General features: G+C 32.9%; 1 protein-coding gene across 1 annotated transcript in view; it reads left to right on the top strand.

Moving 5' to 3' along the window:
* The first annotated feature begins 207 nt into the window (after nucleotides 1–207).
* The window catches only part of LOC126891863 (uncharacterized), a 100247-nt gene continuing 77005 nt past the window's right edge, over nucleotides 208–23449 (top strand). The window contains exon 1 of the mRNA XM_050661190.1: nucleotides 208–329. The gene's annotated coding sequence lies outside the window, so the exon portion shown is untranslated. The remainder of the gene's footprint in view (nucleotides 330–23449) is intronic.

The following is a 23449-nucleotide window of genomic DNA, read 5'->3' as shown; positions in this document are numbered from 1 at the left end:
TATGTGGGCCTATCCTATATATAATTTTATTTTTTGTATCTCATTCTATAATTAGGTACAGTTTATTTAAAATAATAGATATGCGTATGCATGTGAAAAACTTTATTTGGTCAGAAATCAGAAATATTCTTAAGCCAGCACTGTGCAGCAGTTTTCCAAATATCTAACATTTATTGATAATTTGCGTCATAAATAGATAACTATCCATTGAACTTTCTGTGCTTCTGTGCTGTATGTTACGTATGTTACGCAGTCGTGAGAAAGAATGAAAGAATAATAATATTATTATGTGATAATTGTATAATACTGTATGTTTATAAATTGTATAGGTAAGTTTCATTTTTAGAATTGTTTTCTTTTAATAATGTGAAACACTTAAATTCATAGATGTTTTGTACGAAATGAGTTTAATTAACATATGCATTCATTCATTAAGCATTACAATCATAGGCTTGTATCCCGCGTACCAAAAAAGTTGATTAATAACAAGCTGAAAATTTGTTAATAGCTTAAAGGTGTCTAGTCCGACATGATGTAGGGAACACTGGAACAGGGAAAGTTTTATTTGTGGAACAGCTTAAAAATTTGAAACGTCAGATTACGAAAACGGCCCATGTATTTTGTCTGACAAAACATCCAATTGATTTGTTACCCTTTCATTAAACTCTCATGCAAAAATCAGACTGCTATTAGGTACTAACCAACATGATTGCTGTCATTTGACATGTTCTTCGTTTTCCATTCATTGAAATGCCCAGTTGGTGATAAACACCAGTCTGATTTTTGCATGAGAGTTTAATGAACTGGTAACAATTCAATTGGAAGTTCTGTCCGACAAAATACATGGAGCGTTTTCGTAGGCTGAAGTTCCAAATTTTTACTGTTCCACAATTAAAACTTCCCCTGTTCCAGTGTTCCCATACATCAAAGTTTGTCCGACTAGACACCGTTAAGCTATTAACAAATTTTCAACTTGCTATTAATCAACCTTTTTTTCGGTACGCGGGACCCAGGTCTATCATACACTTCTTAGAGATTTTAGCTGACGCCATGGCGTTTAAAATCCTATTCTTGAGTGAGGTGGATTACTCCTCTGTCCTTCACTGGTTCTTGCACTGAACTTTCCAGTCTTTCACATTCATTGCTCTTAAGTCTTCTTCTACATCATCCAGCTATCTTCTTCTAGGTCTTCCTCTATACCTGGACCATAGTGGTGTCCAGTCAGTTATTCTTCTCAACACATCTGATTGTGGGCGACTTTGTATGTGTCCTCCATTCTAAGCTAAGAGATTTTATGTATCTGTCTATATTTTCTCTCTTTAATTCTTCTTCAATTTCGGCATTTGTTTTCATTCATATCTCCCTCTCGTGTTACATTGTGGCCCAGTACACGGGCGCCCATATAAAATTTTCAGGGAGGGGGGCAGTTCCGGATTTACCACTAGGCCGACTAGGCCGCGGCCTAGGGCCGCAGCGTTTTGTGAAAAAAACTTTTTTTTAATCTAATTTAATTTAATTTAAATTTTTGTATTCTTAATATTTTTATTTTTGAGTACCGTATCCTATTACTATTACAGTTCATATTATTTTGCTTGTTCTTTTACTTATAATGCCTTTTCAACTCGGCTTTTTTTAGTCTTTTTTTGTCACCTGTACTTTTCCTAATCGAATGAAACAAATGTTATTTAACTTTAACAATCAACTGCAATCCTAATTTTAGCCCACTAAATGACCGATTTGGAGTGTAATAATTTTCAAGGGCAACTCCAAATTGCATGAAAATTTGGATTTAGGTTCTACTTACCCTCCACGTCAAAGTTGAATTTGTGCCGTTTGTTACTTTTACTTGGGGGGTGACAGTCATCCCTTCTTGGGGGTGAAAAAACGCGTGTTTAAAATAAGCCCGGGAATGGATAAATTGACTAAGTCTAAGCAACTTTCGTTCTATAGAGTTTTTTATTTATGTAAGTCAATGCTGTTCGAGTTCTTTGCGATTGAAAATGTTTAATTTTCGACAAAAAATCTACGTTTTCAGACAGTTTTTCGCAAATAACTCAAAAAGTAAATATTTTATCGAAATAAATATTCTTAGCAAAAGTGTAGATTATAAAAAACACCAGCTAAACACGTGCCAACTTTATTTTGAGCGTAACTCGCTTATTCTTAACGCTAGAAACTTTTGTAAACAGTTAAAATAAAGCTTTTTTTACACACCTTTTTAAAATTTAAATGGGATTTTCCCGAAAAGTGCTCAATTTTTTGGTTATTTCACGATGAAATATTCGATTTGAAATTGGACGAATAAAAACGTATTTTTTATGAGCTACAAATTTGTTTTTGATGGATCTATACACTTCACGACTACACAACTCTTTTCGTTTTTTTCTAAGGTACACTTTTGCTAAAAATAGTTTTTTCGATAAAATATTTACTTTTTGAGTGATTTGCGAAAAACCGTCTGAAACCTTAGTTTTTGTCGAAAAATAAACATTTTCAATCGCAAACAACTCGAAAAGTTTTGACTTACATAAAAAACTCAGTTGAACCCGCTTATTAGAATACCATTTATAGGAATATCCCGCTTAAAGGAATAAAAATTTGAGGTCCCGGAACGTTACTATATATTCGCCACCAATGATCGGTTATTAGAATATAGAAATACTTTTGCATGGCACGAAGGCTATTCCAATAAGCGGGTTCGACTGTATAATGAAAGTTGCTTATAATCAGTCAATTTATCCATTTCCGGTTTTATCTTAGCTACTGCCTCAAAAATTAAAATGGCCATGATGATTGCCAACCTAGGTAGCGGAGATTGCACCTGAAGAAGAAGAAGGTCTTATCTTGAACGTATGTTTTTTCACCCCCGAGAAGGGGTTACTGTCACCCCCCAAGTAAAAAAACCAACGGCACAAATTCAACTTTGAAGTGGAGGGTAAGCAGAACCTAAATCCAAATTTTCATTCAATTCGGAGTTGCCCCTAAAAATTCAACGTTATCGTGTATCGCCGTATTTTTCGTTCATTTACTGGACTATTTAGGTATAATATAATAATTTTAGCAATATTAATATTTACAATATTTTTACAAATAACTGCTGGTTGCTAACTTTTTGAGTTAGGTATATACTTTCTATAATTTATAGAAATTGTTGTTGAAGCTGTTTTGGAATTTTAGCCAAATTTGTAAACCAAGAATATTCAATTAGTGAATACAACTTTTCAGCCTATTTATGTACCGTATTCAAATAATAGAACATTATTTTTCAGTTCTTTTCATTTATGTTATGCTATCGTGAAGTTATCCGGGGCCGCTCGGGGTAATTTGGCCTAGGACCGCAGGTATCCTAAATCCGGCACTGGCGGGGGGGGGGGGGTCAGACGTGAAGAATGTTGCACACTATATTTTGAATACTTTGGATAATCATCATAGTTTACAGCACCCAAATAACCAGTATCGTTCTCAATATTTTTTCTTTCAAATTTCAGAAGGCTATCTTCCTCTTTCTTGTTAATCGTCGTTGCTTCCATACCATATGTAACAACAGGTCTTATATAGGTTCATCTTTGTTATCATACTTACAGTCTTGCTTCTCTATTCATTCCATATGTTTTTTTGCCTTTAAGAATTCTTTCCTCTGTTCTCTCTTTGCGGTTTTCCCTATTGTTACTTCCAAGTAGCTAAAGGTGGATAGTTTCAAATTTATGGTTCTGTGTTATTAGATATTTCTGAGTTATTGTGTCATCCTTCCCTAACGTAATGTATTTTGTTTTGTGCTGGTTTATCTCTAGTCCTATTCTCTTCGCTTCCTTATCTATTTTTCAACTGTTTTTATAAGTGTCACCTTCATCTTCTATATGTTGACCAGATCATCTTCATATGCTACTAGTTGAAGTTGATCTGTAATAATGTTTTTGTTTGCAAAGTTTGTTCTTCTTATTATTACTTCCAATTTCAGGTTAATAGTGTCAATGAGATACAGTCACCTTGTTTCACTCCTTTGTTTACATTGATCTCCTTAGAAGTTGTTCCGTTGAAACTGATCTTTGCTGTGGTGTTATTTAGGCTCACTGTCAGCATATTTATTAAATTTTCTGAAATTCCAAGATTCTGTAGCTCCTCCATTATTTTCGTCCGATTGATTCTGTCAAAAGCGTTTTTGAAATCCAATTGAAATAAAATTATTTTTAATTCGACGCGGCCTCTCAGCTGATTGTGGACATCCAGACTTATGCTTCTAATGCTGGGGCCACAGTAACGTTAACGTCTAACTTCCATTATCGTATTAATTAACACACCAAAAATGATGGAATAAACTGCGCGCTAAAGTGACTGGCTACACTGATTTTAGCGCGTAGTCAGCAGAAAACGCGTTTTTAATCCAATAATTTCAAGATGGAAGTCCAAGCTGCCACGCTGTTATATTTTATGACTGCTAATTATTATTTTATAAACGGATCAAGCAAAAACCAAGACTCAGAAGAAGATGGTGGATGATAAATATTCACAGAAAACCAACACGGTAATGACATCAAATGCAAACCAGCTTGTTTTAGGTATATACCTGATTCGGTTCCATGTCAGATTTTAACGATTTTTTATATTTATTTAAATGCGTCCTATATTATGCCATAAGTATGTCTTTTTTTTTCAAATCTTCTACTTCGCTGGAAAAGATAATGATTGCACAATTCGACGCCAAGCATCACCATGAACACCACGATTTTCATGTGATTTTTGTCGGGGATGCCATAAACAAGGTTCTGTTTTAAACACTGTTAAAAATTCAAGTATTTTCTCGTTACTCCACTCCATTTTCGTAGAATAGTATCTATGTAACCTATTTCACAAAACAAATTACTCTGCTGCGATGCAAGCTAGAACTTGTTGAAACAGTGCAAGTGTAGCCACAGCCACAACAACGCGATAAGTAACGGAGTAACTACTTTGTGGTGTCGAAAGAAACCGACACCCGATCTATCGCCTAACGTTTAACCGCATTAATAATGGCAATGCCATTAACAAATTAGCGCGCTAAGTCATGGCTACACCTAACGCGTTAGTCAAATAACGCGTTAATTAACGGCATTAGATGTTACTGTGGCCCCAACATAAAAGGCGCTTGTAATGCGGTAAATCTGAATATTCTCCAAGAAAGCATAGTAAATAAGTCGAAAGTATCGGCCAACATGTTAATATATTCGCGAAGAGAAAATTTTATCAAAAAATAAAACACTGAAAACTTTTGTTTTCAATATTTCCACAAAACTGATTATAAATTAATGCCACCGCAGCTGTTTCGGCAGAGTGTCTTTCTCAAGTGATTTGTTTATTAATTTCCTTAGATTCTAATAATGATAGCTTAAGGCCATTATTCTGATTATGAAAAATTTGATCATCTCGGGGATTTATTATGGGTTAGTAGAAGGTGACCCGGTTATTTCTAAGCATTAAAACAATCTAATAGCTACAAAGATTTATTTAACAAAAAACTATAAAATAAAACAGACAGTGGAGAATTGAACCAGAAATATATGAAAAATGTATTGACTATTGAAACTACAAATTAATTATAAAATATTGCTATGACTTAAAAGCCCTAACTTATCACGTATATTATATGTATACACCTTTAATACCCTACAGTATAAAAGAATATGGATATAAAATACTACCAGATATGCACCCTGAATAGTAAAATGCGAGTACGTTCAGCAAGAATCAGATATGTACCGTACCATCTATATGAATTTTATTCTTCTTCTTCGTCTAGCCATTCACGTCCACATCTGAACATAAGCCTCTTCAAGTCTTCCTTTCCATTGTTTTTTGTTGTACGCTACTTGTAGCCAATTTTTCCTTGCAGTTATTATTATTATTATTATTATGTGAATATTATTATACCAAAAATAATGTAAATAATCTATACCATGAAGTGTCAAATACCTACTTCTTGCAAGTCTACCTGTGGAATTAACTAAGTACAACACCCTGTAATTACTCTGTTAAAATTAATATAGTACCTTCGTATAGCTCTATGTTCCGATGTACAACGAGGGTAACAGGAAGGACTTAGGTCTGAACAAAGTGGTAGGTATAGACACAGTATAGGATAGATGGTATACAGTGCGTCCATAAAGTAACGCATAAATTCATTATTTCGTAAACCAGCGATATTAAGGAAAAATCCCGAAACAGGTCAATTTTTATTTTTAAATTCCGATTTTTTGGCATATATATCATACTAGTGACGTCATCCATCTGGGCATGATGACGTAATCGATGTTTTTTTTAAAGAGAATAGGGGTCATGTAATAGCTCATTTGAAAGGGTATTCAATTCTCTGTTCACTAATATAAACATTAACATATTTATTTATACAAGGTGTTCAAACAAACATTTTTTTAATTAAAATAATTGAGACAAAAAGAAGAATGTATGTAATTTATTTAATTCAAAATACGTTTTACTGTTGCCAGAAAACAGGAAAAAAATGTTTATTTGACAAATAAATATTGTTTTTCGCTTAAATTCAATGTTAAAGCTGCCACCCACTTGGCTCTTGGCAGTTTGAACATTTCGTTTAAACGAAAATCTGCACAAATTAGGAATAGTTAATTCATCAATCTCTTTTTGTGATAATGTTTCGATTAGATATTTGAACCATATTTTCTTTGAATGCAAAATTAACGAGAGATATATAAATCAATTATATTACAATTTACGACAAACACAAGTTCATTTTCCAATTAGTATAGAATATCTAATAAGTTGTCATAAAATGGAAATATTTAAATTACTCATTAACTACTTGAGAAAAACAAATATAGTTATTTAAGTGAAATAGGTATAAATATAACAAAACTAATAAATTGAGGTAAAAATAAAATAAAAATCTGTGGCTAACGGACACGCATCCAAGCCATTTTTTCTCTCTCTCACACACAAATGTTTATTTGTCAAATACATTTTTTTTCCTTTACTGACAGTAGTAAAATGCATTTTGAATTAAAATAAATTACATATATTATTTTTTTTGTCTCACTTATTTTAATTAAAAAAATGTGTATAAATAATTATGTTAATGTTTATATTATTGGATACAGAATTAAATACTCTTTCAAATGAGCTATCATATGACCCCTATTCCCATTAAAAAAGATCATCGATTACGTCATCACGCCCAGATGGATGACGTCACTAGTATGATATGTATGCCAAAAAAATCGGAATTTAAAAATAAAAATCGACCTGTTTCGGGATTTTTCCTTAATATCGCCGGTTTACGAAATATTGAGTTTATTCGTTACTTTAAGGACGCACTGTATACAGCGTGTCTACTTAAGTTGGAGACATATGGGAAACTTTTTTGTTATTCATTTTACGAAAAAAAGTTATTCTTTATAAAAAGTTCTGCATGCTCTAAAACCTAAGATTCAATCATCAGATATCAAATTTTGTCAATATTATACGAGGTAAGTCAAAAAATATAAACTTCGTTCAAGAGTAAAGTACCTTTATTTCTCTCAATTTCGAAAATTCTTATTATGAAAAGTTGTTTGGAAATAGAAACTAAGGTCAAATATGCAATTACATGCTTCTAATGGGAAAAAAATATTTTCCAAATTTTTCTCAAATTTATTGATACTGAACTTCGTTTGTAGTTATTACATATACGATAACTTTTTTATTATTACTTTTACGAAAAAAAGGTATTATTTATAAAAAGCTCTGTATGCCCTAAGACCGAAGATGCAACCATCAGATATCACATTTTATTAATTTTATACGAGGTATGTCAAAAAATATGGGTCTCACTCAAGAATAAAGTACCTTTATTTTTCAGAATATTGAAAATGGTTATTAAAAAAAGTTGTTTAGAATTAAAAACAATGTTTCAAAATGCAATTACATCCTTCTAATTGAAATATTGTGAAATATAAAGGTACTATAATCTTGAGCGAATTTCATATTTTTTGACACACCTCGTATAAAATTAATAAAAGTTGATATATCATAGTTGTGTCCTAAATTTTAGACCATGCAGAGCTTTTTATGAAGAATAAGTTTTTTTCGTAAAATGGATAATAAAAGAGTTAATAATTAAAAACGATGTTGGGTACCTATCCATAAATTTGAGAAAAATTTTAATTTTTTTTTTCAATTAGAAGCATGTAATTACATATTTGATCTGAGTTTTTAATTCCAAACAACTTTTTATCATAAGATTTTTCGATATTGAGAGAAATAAAGGTACTTTACCCTTGACCGAAATTCATATTTTTTGACATACCTCGTATAATATTGAGAAAATTTTATATCTGATGATTGAATATTAGGTTTTGGGGCATGCAGAACTTTTTATAAAGAATAACTTTTTTTCGTAAAATTAATAATAAAAAAGTTTCCCATATGTTTCCAACTTAAATAGACACGCTGTATAAAAAATAGAGGTTATAGTACTGACTTCCTCTTCTTGCTCACGGTGTCGTAGGTGGGTGTTCCAGTTGTGATGACTGGTTGAATTAACTAGGTGCTAGCTACTAGTTGGTGGTATTGGGTGTTAGGACAGCCACGAGTTCCAAGTTGTGTCTTCAGGAAATTGGCCTACCAAGGAGAGAAAATACACTGACAGTAGGGACTATACGAGACACTAGAAATACTAGAGGCCATAAGCCTAGTAATAGCTTTAGGGCCGGTTGTTCGAACGCTAATCAACAATGATCATTATCAAATATTTAATTACTGTCGCCAACTGTCAATGTCAACTTTGTTTGGGTTGCTGAAAACATAATTGATTACAATTATGAAATTACTTAATCAATTATGTTAATAATTGTTATAATTATAATCAATTATGTTTTCAGCAACCCAATAAAAGTTGACATTGACAGTTTTGGTGACAGTAATTAAATATTTGATAGTGATCATTGTTGATTAGCGTTCGAACAACCGGCCCTTAAAGATATTTACCTGTGGTGGTATGTGGCCAACAGATAGGGGTTGTTACCAGGACCTTCCCTTAGCCTCGCGTGATGAAAGACAGCCTAGGAACGACACAGGGCATTAGTCCAAGCGTACCACAACGACCCAAACTACTGATTATAGTATAAACTTCTAAAATACTCACGTGTCCCAAGCTGAGGTTATGTCACAAGCCCTTCAAATAACGATGAGTTTTCATAAACTCAGCTGAATTATCGCTGATCAGATTTGCAAAGTTCCCCACTTTACAATAGCCGATGTCGTCAAGCCCCAATCAAAGAGACCGGATATCCACCGCCTTTCCTTAATGTAATTCGAGTCCACGGCTCAAAACGAACATCTGAGCACGGAACCACGGTTGATTTAGTTATGTGACAAGAACCTATACAACCTGTGAACGAGAGAAAGACAGCATATTTCTACGTTCTAAGACATTCCCAAAACAGAACCGTTTTGCGAAGGAACCAACTATTTTATAGCAGCAACTTAGGCGTAACCAGGGGGGGCTTGTAATATTTAAATATTTTTCAGCTTAATATACATAAATAAATTGTGAAGGATTAAAAAGAAACCGTAACAACTGTTCATTAAAAGAATAATAATTATGATCTTAGAAGGTAAAGTGCGTACCTAGAATCTGGTTTTCTATTATTGAAAGCCCTTTTGTGTTCTGCTATGTGTGGCTGTCAAAGGTTTTGACAGTTTGACGGATGTAAGTACACCACATAAACTGACATGTGATGGACAGTCACCAGATGTCAGTTTGTATACCTCACTCTGCAATTGCTTTTTCTTTTGACTCTTATTGCTCTTAATGTATTTGCCTAAGTTATTGTTAGTTTTGAAAGCTGTTGTTGTTTGTTTCTTATTTATGTGTTTGGCTATTTTTGTTGATATCTTGCCTCTATATGTGATAGAACAGAAGCTACTGGGTTTTCTCTGTGGTACTGGGAAGACTAATTTAAGGGTTTTCTTATGCAGTTTTTGGTTTAAAATTTTGTTGTAAAACAACAAAGAAAATATCAAAGTTGTTTGGCGTAAGGGAGATGCGTGTATTACTGGCAATAAAGAAGTAGAGATATGGCAACCAAAAGTGCTTCTGCTACTAAAATAGAAACAACGATTTAAAGCAATAATGAAATTTTTTTTAGATATATGTACTAAGTTATGCTAATCGTCAATTTTCCCGTGAGTGTACCAAATGTGTATTAAGTCAATAACAACGTATAACATTCTAGTAGAAAATAGTTCCAAAAATAGAATTGTTGTTTACTTGTTCATTTGCAGATTTGCATAAAAATGAGTTGCAAGGATAGGATATTATTTTAAGTTAAATATTTAAGTTTCACATGCTGCTTTTCCTTGCACCTTGATGTCTTCGTTTTTTGGCTCTGTTATAATTCCGAATATATCTGACTACCTTCCACATAATGACGATCAACATAACAATGAATATAGTCACTAAATCCGTGGTTAAATGAGGAATCCACTGATGGTTGGCAACGGTGTTCCACGTGTGTTCGTGTTCGGATATGTCTTGGTCCAAATGCTCTGCCTTAAGTACTATATTTGGCAACTCATCTTTCTTCCAATCCGTTACTGGATGTGAGTAATGCTATGTTCCGGGTCTGAGCAACACATTTTGATGACATCTTTTTTTTTTATAAAATTCGTTTGATTTATTATGTGTTCAGAACGAGAACAGTCGCTCATTATAGCTAAATTTATAGCGTATGGTGGAATGACTAGCCAGAAATTCATTAGGCACATTTTAAACCAACTGGCCTCCTTTATTAAGAATAGTAGTCTGATTAGTTCCTAATTTTTTTATGTAAAGCATTAATTCTTTGTTGTTTTTAGTTCTATTGATTAAAAGTTGCTAATGCAGTCTTAATGGTATTTCACGCTACTTATGTGATAAAGTTTTATTACTGAATATACTGAAGAATCTTATTTATATCTACTGTTTTATTAATTGTATAGAGAATCAATAGATACCATTTATTACGATATTACCTAAAAATAATTTAATATGTCAATGTACGGGTATTAAACAGATTTAGCAAGATAATAATTAATAATACCGACGTTATTTTAAGATTGTCATTTTGTGCGTCATGTTCTCCATATTTATTTTATGGACAATGGCCTGGTGGTTACATTTCTTACATAATTAATGAGGGAATGGGTGGTCCTGCAGTTAGTAGGTAAAGAGCCGACAAATGGTTATTTCGTTCTGAATTTTACCTGAAATCGGCAGGACTTTTGCAGGAATGGGATCACTCAATTTTCACTTGTCCACTACTGGACATAGATCTCCTTCATAATTTTCCATCTGTTTCGATCTTGTGCCTCTTGCATTCAATTCCTATGACAACGTTTTAGATCATCAGTCCAACGTGTTGTTGGATGACTTCTGCTTCTGCATCATCTATTGGTCTCCATTGCAGTACAATGATATCATGAAGGAATTAAAGATGTACAATAAGTCAATTGGCTGCAGTATGACCGGTTTATTACAGAAGGCTTCGAGAAAAAGTCTTACTTTTCTGGTTTTGTTAGTTAATTCTGAAACAATCAATTAAGCCCTGTTTTTAAGTCAGAAATATTTATCAGCTATCAGAAAATCGGAGATGGTATCCCGAATAAAGTACGTGTCTACTAGTGGCGAGATACGGGCAACAATACATTGGCTTATAGGGCAGTCCTTACAGTAGGGATCCTGGCCTATACAGAAAATGCAGGCGGGTGTGGGGTGATACTGCACTTTGGTTGTATTGGTGGGGTATTGGCTAAATGTGCAGGACAGGGTATGATGCTGATAGAAAAGGCATTCAGGCATCAAATATCCAAAAATCTTTTCAGGCTATCATAATGAAAAGACCTTCTCCAAAGCAATAAAAACTTATACTGAAATGATGGCATCTCCTGAGGTAAAATATTCCGGAAGTAAAATGAGCCTCCGTTTGAATCTCTGGGTGAGGACTATCTCAGGGGGAACACCATTACAGGTTAGAAAAATCAGGATAGGGTCTTAGAATCTTGGTAGTCTGACAGGTAAGAGTCTGGAGTTAGTGGATGCGCTCAAACGAAGAAGAGTTCAAATTGCTTGTATTCAAGAAACTAGGTAAAAAGGACAAAGAACTAGGTGAAGGATACAAATTGTGGTATATAGCGAGTAGTAGCACTAGAAATGGAGTTAGTATAATTGCTGATACTGAAATAATGAAAGATAACGTAGTAGAAGTTGTAAGAACGAGTGATAGAATGATGTCAGTGAAATTTGTAATTAATAAAGAGGTACTGAATGTTGTGTGTGTATGCTCCTCAAACAGGTCTGGGTGAGAATGAAAGAAGAAGAGCTTTCTATGAGCAATTAGGAGACGTACTGAATGATATTCCAGCAGAGGAGAAAGTTATAATAGGAGGGGATTTCAATGCACATGTGGGCCAAGCCAAGACAGGATATTAAACAATACAAGGGGGATTAGGCTTTAGAACTAGAAATGAAGCTGGAGATGACATGCTTGAATTAGCAACAGCATTGGATATGGCGATTGTTAACAAATTCTTTAAAAAGAGAGAAACTCAACTTATTACCTACAAAAGTGGACAACGTCAATCCCAAATAGACTCCTTCATGATAAGGAAAGAAGATATACGTGAATGCAAGGACTGCAAGGTAACAGTTAGTGAGACAGTAAGCCAACAACATAAGCTGCTTGTTCTGGACATCGAAGTAAAAAGCGAAACTAAACAAAAATATCGGAGAGGACCACAAAAAATCAAGTGGTGGATGCTAAAAGATGAGAAAGAAGGTCTATTCAGGGAAAGAATAGTAGAAAAAATATGTTGGAACATGAAAGGAAGCCCTAACACAATTTGGAGAAAAATGGCCAATATTATTAGAGAGACGGCTATTGAAATACTTGGGAAAACGTCAGGAAAGAAGTTTGAGGATAAAGAGACATGGTGGTGGTCAAATCAAGTACAAGGAAAAATAAAAAAGAAGGGAAAATTATATAAAAAGTGGCAAGAAACCAGATCGGACATAGGTCCTTAAAACTATATGGTCGCCAAAAAGGAAGCGAAAGTAGCAATAGCAAAAGCTAAAGCAGAAGCGTATTCAAACCTATACGATCGATCAACTTGATACTAGGGAATGCGAAACGAAGATATATAAAATAGCCAAACAGAGAGCAAAGAAAGCAGGAGATCTTAATCAGATTAGATGTATCCGAGATGAAAATAATAAAATACTAACTCACGAAAAGGATGTCAAAAAGCGATGGAGAAAGTATTTTGACAGTTTATTAAATGAAGAATTTGAGAGACAGGCTGTGGAGTTAACGGAGACAGTAACAGCAATGGATACCAGAATAACAAACGAGGAAGTGGCTCAAGCGCTTTAAAAAATAAAGAAAGGAAAAGCGGTCGGACCAGATGACATTCCTGGGGAAGTATGGAGAGCATTGGGAGAGACCGGAATAAGTTGACTAGCAGGTCTATTTAATAGAATTATGGAAGTTGGACAAATACCAGACGAATGGAGAAGCAGTATATTAGTACCTGTCTACAAAAACAAGGGAGACGTACAACAATGTACAAACTACAGGGCTATAAAACTACTTAGCCACACCATGAAAATATGGGTAAAGTAATTTATAGACGGATACGTGAAGAAACCGAAATATCCGATAATCAATTTGGCTTTATGCAGGGCAGATCAACAACAGAGGCAATTTTCATTGTAAGGCAACTGATGGAAAAATACAGGAATAAAGAGACCAACGCTCATATGGTATTCATTGATCTTGAGAAAGCATATGATATAGTTCCTCGAGAGATTCTGTGGTGGGCACTCAATACGAAAGGAGTTCCTGGCGAATATGTAAAGATTGTGAGAGATATGTATGAGGGAGTAACGACTAGTGTTAGGACAGGTGTGGGAGAGACTGATAAACAGGTGAAAGTAGGATTGCACCAAGGCTCGGTGCTTAGTCCTTATATTATAAAATTATATAAAAACTGGAACAGTGGAAACAAGCTCTGAAGGAAAAAAGTTATAAACTTAGTAGGACAAAAACAGAGTATTTGGAATGTTCATTTAAAGATGGAGTTACTACAAATAAAATGGTATCTTTGGATGGTGAACTGATTGTGAAAAGCAATAGTCTTAAGTACCTAGGATCGGTATTACAGAGTAATGGAGAAATAGATGGAGATGCATCCAGTAGAATTAGGGCTGGACGGATGAAGTGGAAAGAAGCGAGTGGTGTGTTGTGTGACAGAAAAATTCCAATGAAGCTGAAGGGAAAATTCTATAAAACAGCCATAAGACCGGCTATGATGTACGGAACTGAATGTTGGGCAGTGAATAAGAAAGAGGAACAACGAATGCATGTGGCGGAAATGAGAATGCTTAGATGGATGAGTGGAGTGACAAAGAAGGATAAAATTAGAAATGAGTATATTATAGAGCAAAATGAGAGAGCATAGGTTAAAATGGTTTGATCATGTTCAACGTCGAGACGTTAATCACCCAATACGAAGAATAGCTGAACTGCAGATTCCTGGAAGGAGTAGGAGAGGAAGACCAAAGAAGACCTGGGGGGAGACGATAAGGCAGGACATGTTCATAAAGGGGATTAACATTGATATGACCCAAGATAGAATTGTGTGGAGAAATGCAATTAGGGAAGCCGACCCCGCATAGGGACAAGGCAAAGAGAATGATGATGATCAGAAAATCGCAAATGATTCAGGTGTTTCTTTATTTATTAAACTGGGGAAAGACTAGTGTACTTCATTTTTTATTACGTTAGTTTTAGATATAATAGAATTGATTGATATCTTGAGTGTACTAATCGGAATACCGAGAACAATAAACTTTACGTGGAATTGCAAGGAAATTAGTACTTTTGATAACACACATGATTGAAATAGTTTTTGGGAAATTATTACAAATGTTTTTTAACGTAATCGTCCGTGAAATAATTTTTTATACCTGTCACGTTAAAATTATTTTTAGTCATTTATTGTTTTATCTATTCATATCATTATCAGGGCTTGGATTTATAGGCCAAAAAATTTGAAGAAGAAGGCGCCTATAGAGACAAAGGGTTTTGTTAAAAAAGGCAGGAATCTTTTAGGCAAGATATAGGCAATATAGGCAAATAACTTTACTAAATATACAATGTAATGTTAACATAAAAATAGTTTGAAAAGCATAACATTAGTAGGTAATGTACCTAATAAATTATTTAATAAATTTAAATTAATTATTTAAAACTAAATAATTGTTAGTAGTCCATTCTTTCACGGTTTTTGCTCTAAATTTTAAAGAACCGCTTTGATTGACATGAAATTTGGCACATATATAGCTTACATGTCAAAGAAAAAAAGTGATATTGTGCCGATGTGTGCTTTTGCCCTGGGGGTGACTTTCACCCCTTCTTGGGGGTGAAAAAATATATGTCCAAAATAAGTCCGGAAATGGGTAAACTGACTAATTTTAAGTAACTTTTGTTCTATAGAGCTTTTTCGCCAAGTGAACAGTTTTCGAGTTATTTGCAAGTGAATATGTTCATTTTTCAACAAAATAACTACATTTTTAGACGGTTTTTCGCAAATAACTCAAAAATTAAGTATTTTGTCGAAAAAAATGTTCTTAGCAAAAATATAGCCTATAAAAAAGTAAAAAAAAAATGGTGTGCGCATTAGGTCTCTGGATCTAGTAGAACCAGAGTTATAGCCAATGAAAAATAGATTCATATTCACCAAATTTCAAATAGAATATTTCGACGTGAAATATCCAAAAAATTAAGCACTTTTTGGGGAAAACCTATTATAATTTTTTTAAAGTGTTAAAAAAAAGCTTTATTTCTGTTTTTACAAAAAGTTTCTAGCATTAAATTTAAGCAAGTTACGCTCAAAATAAAGTTGGTCCCTTTTGTTTTTGCAAAAAAAAATCGGGAAGACCACCCCCTATTTAGCAACTTAATTAGCAAATTAATCGTTACCGCTTCACAAATTATTTTACTTATGTTGTGTTTATATGATCTGTAAGTTTCATCGATTCAAAGTGCTTATTTTTGAAAAAATTTGGTTTCAAAGTAAAATTTTTAAAAATTTAAATTTTGAAAAATATGTTTTTTTTTCAAAATAACTTAAAAATTGTTAGAGATACCAAAAATCTCGAAAAACAAAAAAAGTTAGATTTGCTTTTCTGAATATTATGTATTTTTTTGTTTTTCTGTTGGACAAAAATTGATTAAGATTTGGTGTTTCTAAATTTGCATACATTCGTGATCAGTGACTGGTTTAAGCCCTTTTAACTACAGCCCTTTCAATAATAAGGACTTGAACCGATGAAACTTACAGATCATATAAACAATATATACAGGAGTCAAGAAACTTATGAAGTCGTAACGATTAAGTTCATTTAAGATACTAATTAGTGGGTGATTTTCTCGATTTTTTTACCAAAACCAAAAGGAACTAACTTTATTTTGAGCGTAACTTGTTTAATTTTGATGCTAGAAATTTTTTTTATAAAACAAAAATGAAGCTTTTTTTAAACACTTTAAATAAGTTGTAATGAGTTTTCCCGGAAATGTGCTTCATTTTTGGTTATTTCACGTTAAAGTATTTCATTTGGAATTTGACGAATATGAACCTATTTTTCATTAGCTATAACTCGGCTTCTACTAGGTGTAGAGACGTGATGTATACACCATTTTTTAAATTTTTTACAGGCTATATTTTTACTAAGAATGTCTTTTCGACGAAATACTTACTATTTGAGTTATTTGCGAAAAACCGTCTAAAAGCGTGGTTATTTTGTTGAAAAAATGAACATATTCACTGCCAAATAACTAGAAAAGTATTGACTTAGTGAAAAACTCTATAGACTTAAAATTATCCAGTTTATCCATTTCCTGACTTTCTTTGGACGAAAATTTTTTCACCCCCAAGCGGGGGTGAAAACCACCCCCAGGGCAAAAGCACATATCGGCACAATATCACTTTTTTTCTTTGACTTATTAGCTATGTGTTTGCCAAATTTCATGTCAATCCAAGCGGTTCTTTACAATTTAGAGGTTTTGCAATATTTTACCGTTAAAGAACGGACTATAGTTAGTAAATAAACATTCTAAATACTTAACATGTTATCATTAATAGCTATAAGTAAATGCTTTTCAATATTTTCGGTCTTAAAACTATACCTTTGATCTCATAATTAATTAAAATGAACGTTTTGTATCGATATATAGGGTGTTTCAAAAAAAGATAACACCGTCTTTAGGATAGGGAAAAACTAAAAAAATAATAAGGGTTGTTTAGTAAAAAGTTTTTGTAACACCATGCATTTTCAACATACAGAGCGTTGAAGAAAATAATTTTTATTGTCCATTTTTTGACATAAGTACAACCAAGAATTTTATATTCATCATTGGCGCTTATATGGGTAATGGTCTGAGTGTTTTAAAGACAAAAAGTAGTATAACACTGAGATATTTCCAATTAAAAATCATTTTTAAATTCCTCGTCTAATTCAATTTGTAACAAAAAATCTTTACTTTTTTAATTAACTATTTAGATGGGAAATAAGCCACAACTAAATTGAAAAAAAAATATAATTTTATTAACGTTAGTATTTTGTATTTTGACAACGACACCCGATTTGGACGTCGAAACGTTAATAAAATTTTGTTCTTTTTCAATTTAATTGTGGCTTATTTCCCATCTAAATACTTAATTATAAAAATGCCACAAGGAAAAAGCTTCAGAACAATTTCTCTTTTTTCATACGACGCTTCGTTTTTATACAAAAAATAAAATATCTACAAAGTATTCGAAATTAGAAACTTAATTCGAATACTTTGGAAGCGTTCAGATATTTTATTTTTTGCATGAAAACAGAGCGCCATATGAAAAAAAAGGGAAGATAAATTTTTAATTTGAAATATCTCGGTGGCGTACTATTTTTTTTCTTTTAAAAATTCAAGCCAATACCCGCATGCGCGCCAATGATGAATATAAAATTCTTAATATTATATGTTAAAAAATGCACAATAACTACCTCTTAAAATCCACCAAATTTCATTACAATGTTGCCAGTAGTTTCGACAAAATCGTAAAAAATGTGTAAAATTGTTTTTCGTCAATGTCCTGTTGTTATGTTCAATGTCCAATTATTTGAGTTTTTTTTAGAAATTTAGTTTCTCAAAGTACCCTGCAGAAATCTTATGGAAATTGGGTCTTCAATACTATGATCGCCGTTTCCATGGTAATATTGACAATACAAACACAATTAATGTTGTCAAATAAATGTGTTAAGCAAAACCTACCAGAAATTACCTTTCAAAAATAACTGTTTATTAGAATTTTAAAAAATTATAAGGTATATAAATTTTAAGAATATTAAATACCTACATGTGTATGTATTTTATTTCAATTTATGCATATATTATACCTAAAAGCACCTAAATTATTTAATTTTGAAATTTGAACTCTTGACAAAACCGCATCCATAGAAAAACTACAGTGTACAACACATGAGAAAATCACATATTTTTCCCTCGCTTGATTTGCGACCAACAAACTTCTGCGCTCGTGAGAAATATGTCTTTTTTCTCACTTGTACAATATACTATTTTTTAAAAACTACTTAAAATTTTTCGTTTTTTCTCCTGAAAAAGTCCCCTGAATGCCGTATGGATGAAAACGTGAGAGATAGAAAAAGAAAGTTTTCGATAGTATTGTAGATTAAATAAAAATTTTTTTAATGCAAGAAAATGATGTCTTCTTCTTCTTTTATTTAGGCAGTACTGCCTGTTTTTCTTCAACAGTGCCTTTCAGTCGGCGTCTAAATTGACATTCTATCTTTTCCTTGGGCATCCTATACTTCTTCTGCCTAACGGTGATTTGTCCTTGGCTCTTTTTACTATCCTTGATTCAGACATCCTGCTTATGTGTTGATTCCACTCTTTTCTGTTCTTTACCCAGTTATCTATATTGTCTACCCCACATATGCGTCTGATTTGCTTTCTTTTACCCTGTTTTGTAGTCCTTTTCCAGCAATCCTTCTTAAGATCTTCATTTCTTTGGTCTTCAGATCTCTTCGTGTTTTGCTTGTATCTGGTCTTGTTTCAGCCGTGTAAGTCATAACTGGCCTAATAACTGACTTATATATTCGGGCCTTTGTTTCCAATCTTAGGTGTTTGTTTTTCCAAATTGTGTCGTTTAGGCATGCGGCCGTTCTACTGGCTTTAATTATTTGGCCTCTTACCTCTTCTTCGATATTGTTGCTAGCTAATAGATTAATTCCCAGGTATTTGAAATTCATTACGTGTTGTATAATTTGATTGTCTAACTCCAATTTACATCTTATTGGTTCTTTGGCTATTACTAAGCTTTTTGTTTTTTGGGCTGATATTTTCATATATTCATTTCTTTTGCGTTAATGTTGAATTCGTGCAGTAATCTTTGTAGGTCGTCTTGGCACTCTGCTAATAACACGGTGACATCAGCGTAACAGAGTATTTTTATTTCTCTATCGCCCATTTTGTACCCTCTTTTTTTCTTCACTTATTTTATTATTGCATCCAACATTATGTTAAACAGTAAGGGCTTAGTGAATCTCCTTGCCTGATTCCTGTGTTTGCTTCTACTGGTTCTGTTACTATTCCAATGACTTTCATTTCTATTTCATTTCTTATACAGCGTGTCTACTTAAGTTGGAAACATATGGGAAACTTTTTTGTTATTCATTTTACGAAAAAAAGTTATTCTTTATAAAAAGTTCTGCATGCTCTAAACTAAGGTATGTCAAAAAATATGAACTTCGTTCAAGAGTAAAGTACTTTTATTTCTCTCAATATCGAAAATTCTTATTATGAAAAGTTGTTTGGAAATAAAAACTAAGATCAAATATGAAAATACATGCTTCTAATTGGAAAAAAATATTTTCCAAATTTTTCTCAAATTTATTGATGCTAACTTCGTTTTTATTTATTACACATACGATAACTCTTTTATTATTACTTTTACGAAAAAAAGGTATTCTTTATAAAAAGCTCTGTATGTCCTAAGACCGAAGATGCAACCATCAGATATCACATTTTATTAATTTTATACGAGGTATGTCAAAAAATTTGAATTTCACTCAAGAATAAAGTACCTTTATTTTTCACAATATTGAAAACGGTTATTAAAAAAGTTGTTTAGAATTAAAACTATATCTCAATATGAAATTACATCCTTCTAATTGAAATACTGTGAAATATAAAGGTACTATCATCTTGAGCGAATTTCATATTTTTTGACACACCTCGTATAAAATTAATAAAAGTTGATATATCATGGTTGTGTCTTAGATTTTAGACCATGCAATGCTTTTTATGAAGAATAACTTTTTTTTCGTAAAATGAATAATAAATAAGTTATCATATTTGTAATAATTAAAAACGATGTTGGGTATCCATAGATTTGAGAAACATTTTTTTTTCAATTAGAAGCATGTAATTGCATATTTGATCTTAGTTTTTAATTCCAAACAAATTTTTATCATAAGAATTTTCGATAATGAGAGAAATAAAGATACTTTACCCTTGACTTAAATTCATATTTTTTGACATACCTCGTATAATATTGAGAAAATTTGATATTTGATGATTGAATTTTAGGTTTTGGGGCATGCAGAACTTTTTATAGAGAATAACTTTTTTTCGTAAAATTAATAATAAAAAAGTCTCCCATATGTTTCCAACTTAAGTAGACACGCTGTATATGTATATGTTTTCTATCAGTTTTATGATATCCAGTGGTAAATTTTTATCATATAGTAGGTGTATCACATCTTTTAATTGTATTCTATCAAACGCTTTCTCTATACTAAATTTAAAATCAAGATGCAGTAGAAATAAACAAACCAAGACACGTTAAATGCTACTAGGAGCACTCCCGAACCATAATTTACAATTTATAAACTTTGGAAATCATGATTTAGGATTTGCAATGTATATATGTTACAGTTCAAGTTGATTATCCAGTTGGAGTTGACTCCAACTAGTTGGAGTCAACTCTAACGGCTGGTTTCAGTAAAAGTTGATTATAAATATAAAATGAAGATTTATATTCAACATTTACTAGTAAAAGTAGACTCCAACTAGGAAAAGTATACTCTTCCCAATGCCATTTAGTAAAAGTTGATTCTGATTCACACAAACAGCCGATTCTAGAAATTAAATGTTACTGAATATGTTCAAATTAGTCTAGGCTGTATCGTCGCCCCCGTTAGGTAAATTACTCCGATTCGAATTTTTTGCACAAACTTACTCAAAAAGAGATCCTTATAACAAATCTACTGGGTGCCGGGCAGTACCTTGATGGATAAATTGTTTAAACAATTTTTTTAGACAAATTCACAAAAATAATTTTTTCACTTCGAATAATTTTTTTTTAGATCATTTGGGTTATTCTGAGCAAAAAAAGGTATTTTGTGATTTTTCTCTAAAATTGATTGTTGTCGACTTATACGAGATTTAAAATTTGAAAAATGCGAAAATAGCCATTTTCAAGGCTTAATAACTCGGTTAAAATCCATTATTATGAAAGTCAGAAAGTGACCAAATCAAAGTTTATAGCCCCCTCTGCAAGATCCAGCAGACATTTTTGTCACTATTTTATTACTAAGCTTTATCTTTAATTATTAACAATGAGCGCTAAGTGCGTATTAGGCGGTCGTCAATGGTGAGTGCTAAAGAGATGCACCATTCCGGCCGTCCAATAGTGAATCTCACTCGCACTCACATTGACGGCCGCCTCAATACACGCTTAGCGCTCATTGTTGATAATTAAAAATAATATCTTATTAATGAAATAATGACAAAAATTTCTTCAGGATCTTATAGAGGTAGCTTTAATCTTTGATTTTGTTTAGTTTCTGACTTTGATAATATATAATATCGTATGAAATTTTTGCCTTTCGGACAGTTCCGGCGCCAATTACATCTTTAACCCTGTTTCAAGTAACTATTGTCGATGTACACTAGCCCAGGGGGACCGACGGCTTAACGTGCTATCCGAGGCACGGTGAGACGGCTCGTGTCATTATTGGAAATGAAAATGGTTTGTCTTTGGCAGGACTCGAACACACGTGCACTGGCGTATGAGGCCAGCGATTATGCGGTTACTCCACGGCCGCTCGCTCGACTTTCACAATAATTATCTTTAACCGAGTTATTAAACTTTAAAAATGGTTATTTTGGCGTTTTTCAAAATTTAAGTCGCTAATAACTCGACAACAGTCAATTTTAGAGAAAAAAGGCCCAAAGGATCTAAAAAAAATTTGTACGAAGTGAAAAAATTATTTTTGCGAATTTGTTTAAAATCATTGTTTATCGCCAAAGTCACTAAAATCATCCATTATTGTACTCATTTGCCCTCATTTTCGGCAGTAAAGTAACACTTTGTTGTATTGAAAGAAGAATGTTACTTTACCTGTCGCGATTATTAATCAAATTAACCGAGATTGAATGTAAGTGGTCAATGGCAGCAATGGATTATTTATTTGAGTGAAATTAAAATTTAGTTACTTTAATTATTAAAAATATTGTACAAAATTTATCTTATTATTAATAAAATTTATGTCAAAAAGTAAAATTCTGTAGTGTTTCGCAATTATATTCATACAAAATAAATCAAAACTTTACAGATTTAGTAATTAGGTAGGTATACAATATGCAAAAGTCATCTGTCATTACTGGCATTACTGTCATACGAATTTTAACGACCCCCTAGAAGGTACTGAAGAAATTTTTGTTATTATTTTATTACTAAGCGGTTATTTTTAATTATTAACAATGAGCGCTAGGAGCGTATTGACGCAGCTATCAATGTGAGTGCGAGTGAGATGCACCATTGCACCATTTTGACATTTAAAAATTCAAACTTCTGTCAAACCACAAAACTGTCAAAACTTTTTTTGTAATTTATTGCTCACATGTCATCACCATAACATGTGGTGCTTTCTCCTTTAGTGGAGGTTAGCGACTACACTGGCAAATCTGTCTCTGTCCAATGCGGCTCTAAACAAAGATGTTGAATCAAGGCCGGTCCAGTCTCTGATATTTCTAAGCCATGAAATCTGGCGCCTACCGGGACCCCGTTTTCCTTCAATCCTACCCTGGATGATCAGTTGCGTGAGGCGGTACTTTTTTTTTCCTCATTATGTGTCCCAGGTAGCTAACTTTTCTGGCTTTAATGATTTTTAGCAGTTCCCTATCTTTACCTATTCTCCTCAGAACATATTCGTTGGTGGTGTGGGTTGTCCAAGGTATTTTCAAGTCTCTTCTATAAAGCCAGAGTTCAAAGGCGTCCAACTTGTTCATCAGTGTTGTGTTGTGTCCAGGCCTCCGTTCCATACAAAAGTCTTGACCACATAGCAATGCAGAAAACG

The sequence above is a fragment of the Diabrotica virgifera genome, chromosome 9, assembly GCF_917563875.1.
Source record: "Diabrotica virgifera virgifera chromosome 9, PGI_DIABVI_V3a".
NCBI lineage: Eukaryota > Metazoa > Arthropoda > Insecta > Coleoptera > Chrysomelidae > Diabrotica > Diabrotica virgifera.
This window is presented reverse-complemented; position numbering and strand designations above follow the sequence as displayed.